The sequence below is a fragment of the Ascaphus truei genome, chromosome 3, assembly GCF_040206685.1.
Source record: "Ascaphus truei isolate aAscTru1 chromosome 3, aAscTru1.hap1, whole genome shotgun sequence".
NCBI classification, from domain to species: Eukaryota; Metazoa; Chordata; class Amphibia; order Anura; family Ascaphidae; genus Ascaphus; species Ascaphus truei.
In genome coordinates, this window is record NC_134485.1 from 239,053,331 (window position 1) to 239,057,515 (window position 4,185).

Below are 4,185 nucleotides of genomic sequence, written 5' to 3' on the forward strand. Positions count from 1 at the left end.
GGCATAAATTCATGAATTGTAATGCAGTATATATATATATATATACTGTGCAGTATTGCAGCCAGCGGGAATAAAATGCTTCAATCCCTGCCTGGAAAATAACCCAATGCACTCGGGCAGAAAACAGTCACAAACCTCAATACACCCGGGTATATCCGAATTCGTGGGACTAGCCGAGCTCGAATAAAGTGTGTCGCCAGTGTATATATACAAACACAAAAGAAAAAAAAAGAGGAAAATGGCGCCAACCTAAACCCACTATATATAAAAAGACAATAAATGATGAAAAAAAAACTATACTATACAAAATGGATAAATAAAAATGAACAATAAATGAATAAAAATTATATATGATAATAAAAGATAAAAGTCCAGAAAAAATATATAAAAATACAAATCCGAAAAATACTCCAAATGCTATCCAAAAGAGTCTCTCCAGCCCGAATGAAGGGAACACCACTTCCTTGAAGATATCTACAAAAACAGAAAAAAAAACGGCGCACTCATAGCGTAAAAAAGTATAACAAATAGTTTATGGAGTAAAAGATATGAAGAACACACTCACAAACATAACGGAATAAAAAGCAATTTTGAGTACAACTCAATCACCAGCCAGACGCAGGAACCAGGTATCCGGTGATTTCAGTGAAGTATCCGGTGTGGGTGAACTGCAGCAACCTCAGTAATAGCCTCAGAGTACCGGTGAACATGAGGGACGCCGCCTTCCTCCAGATCCAGCGTCACAGCAGTGAGTTCTCAATTCCAAGTCACGCGAGAACTCGATGACGTCAGAGGATACAACCGGAGACAGTCCCCACAAATGCAGCAAGTGACCGGCTGGGATCAGTGTATTCCAAATAGAAGGATATAGTCCCGTATAAGAATAAAGAATAGTGAGTGATGTTGAATAAAACTGGACAATATCACGTCCACATGACACTCCCTACGCGTTTCGTCTCAAAAGACTTCATCAGGGTAAATAGCATAGGTGTGAGACATAATTTTATAGTAAATTAGACCAATCAAGACACAAAGAACCACTGATTGCTAATTGGATACATGAGGTCTATAGGGAAATAATTGTAACCCCTATACTATCCAAAATGCAAGAGCTAAAATGAACATCAATACTAGAAGAAATACTACAATGAGATCCTATATATAACCAAATAAGCACATTAATACAATAACATAATACCAATATACAAGTCAATAATATATATATATATATATATATATATATATATATATATATATATATATATATATATGTCATAGAATAAATGTAGTGATGTTTTACTCAATATCTGTTAAGCTTAATTACCTTTTCTGTTTATACAGTTATGGGTGCCAGCTTATTTTTGAAAATGTATGACACTATATAATAACTCTGCACAAAGGATTGCAGTTAAAAAATGATAGCTGTGCAACATAGAATATACTTTAAGCCGTATAAAGTTCCTGTATAGCAGGATGCGAAATAGCACTTGCCAATGGTATGCCTATTATAGTATGCCTCCTGTCCAGCCATAATAACGGAAAATAAATCAGCTTTCACTCAGAAAATGGTTCTTAACATTAATTTGTAAAGCAATCTCTTCAAGTTGGTGATTTACTAGAATTTGATTATATACTTTTGTGTGGTTTCAACCTGCAAAGTATGTGATCTGTACAGAAAAATGACATGCAAATAGTCACATAAAAGCAGAACTGTCAAAAGGCCCTTTTTCCAAGAACAAGTAAATGATATTATAGTACATTAAATATAATTTGTGATCTGTTTTACTCATTTTTTCTGTCTTTTTTTGTATCATTCAATACTTTTGGTTCCTATAAAATGCACATTTTATTTTTCACATAGAATTCACATCACAAATGTGTTCATTTGTTCCCAAATTTAATAATTGTGTCTACATCAATACACAGCATAAAATTGCGGTGTAAACCATAGTCTTTTATTAAACTTAAACAATCTCCGCTTTAATCATTTAACAATGTCATCAGGGATTTTCTTGATGATTATTAAACCTCAAATACTGATAGAGGTTATTTTGCATAGGTTTTTAAATGTTTCAAAAAATTAAATCATACCCACTCGTGAATTTGCATAAACTAATAAATCTACAATACAAAAACAAGAAGCGTACACTCCAAAGCTCAACATTGTAACAATGTCAATAACACAAAGACATAGACAAATGCTCACTCACAAGAGAAAAGTGTAATATGGCTTTAGGAGAAAAGGCTCAAATGATTGCAACCATCAGCGTCCAGGGATGAGGGAAAGAGGTAGTGAAGACTTCGAGAGAGAATCCACGTGCAATTATTAAGGGAAAAACCCCTCCCCTCGAACCTCCGAGTCAGGCTTTCCGGTAATATGTTTTGCTTTACAACACCCTTCCACACAGCTTTAGGCATGATTACGTCAATGCGGCTGTACAAACAGCCCAAAGTGTTTCATCACAGAGTGACTTCTTCAGGGAGGGATCTGTGGGTTGGACTGGAACCCATAAATAGCCCCACGTTTCTAAGCAATAGTCCATAATCAAATGGGGGGGCTACCAGGCAACAATACTCAACACAGAGATTATAGTACCCATTTAGTAGAGGAGTATGTAGAAAAACTAAAAAGCATAACAAAATATAAAAAAATATAAGTACAATTAATGATCTTTTTTTTACCCATGTTTTCTTTTTTTGTATCATTTAATACTTTTGGTTCCTATAAAATGCACATTTTCTTTATTAGATAAATTTACAAATCACAAATATGTTCATATGATCCCAAATGTTTTAGTTGCTCCTACATTTGTAGACAGTATACAAGTGCAGTGTAAACCATAGCCTGTCATTCAATTTAAACAATCCCCCCCTGCACTAATTTAACAATGTCATAAGGGATTCTCTTGATGATTATCTAAACATCAAATACTGATAATGAGTTTTTTTGCATAGGTTTAAAAATGTTACAGAAAAAAATCCCAGACACTCATGAATTTGCATAAACTAATAATTTTGCATGTATAGGCCAATTATTTCCATATGTCAATTCAGGTTTCATACAAGAAAGTGGCAGCAACATAGGGCAACTGGCCAAATCATATCAATATACAGTAGGAACCCATGTAAACACGAGTCTTTATATAAACCTACTTATGATTTGTTTCCTTATTCCTCAAAAGGAGTGCTTTCAAATGCATATACAAAATTAATTCCTTAGTGCTTGGGTTTTGCTAACTCTTTGTGTTTTGAAGCTATTCTCCCAGAGGCATAAATAGAAAACATAAAAAAATAACAAATGCATTTTAGTTCAGTTTGCACTACTTTGTGTATGAAAGTACAGTAGTTGATTTGGGAATTGGGAACTCTTTTGGGATCTATGTCTATCTGAATTCAGGAAGCATTTCTGGGTTGAAATTGAGAAACAATCAAATAGCATACAGTATTAAGATTCTTTTTGTAGACATTTATAAAAAAAAATGCCATCACATTTTTGTTGCTATCAGAGATCTATGAAAAAATACGATTTATTTTTGCAGTGCAGCTGGGATTGAAAAGTGTTTTTATTTTGTTTTATTAAAAATGATCAGTAGACGTTTTATAATGAACCTAAAATGTCCTGGCGCATACAAGTGAAATGATAAAGAAAAGTCTTAAATTGTCCTATTATTTCTCACAACAGCATACATCTTGCACCAACAATTCACCAGTGTCTTAATATGCCCCCAGGCCAACCCAGTGCAAAGGGTTTTCTGAAATGAATTGCGATGTAGCTGTCCGTCACCTGCACAGACAAGCATACAGATCCTGCGCAGGAAGCCAAATGTACTACTCTCTGCCTTTGTGCATAATACATACAAAATAGGTGATAGCATGTAAAGTGAATTTTAATTGGTTCTAATTGTCATTTCATTTAGTAAAGTATTGTCTAGAGACTGGGATATCAATTATCACTCTATGGACTCTGTTACTTAAAAAAATATGCATACAGGGAGAGAGATGATGTGCTCTAGTTGTAGATATACTTTAATTAAGAAAACAGTACAGTAAATTAAAGACTTTTAACATATTAATTAATAGCTGTACAGATAGGTTTTGAGTATCCACTTAATAAAGTTAAAATCACTGTGTCTGATTAGAATGTTATAACAAATGTCCTTTGTTTCCTTTTTGTCATGTGCTTTT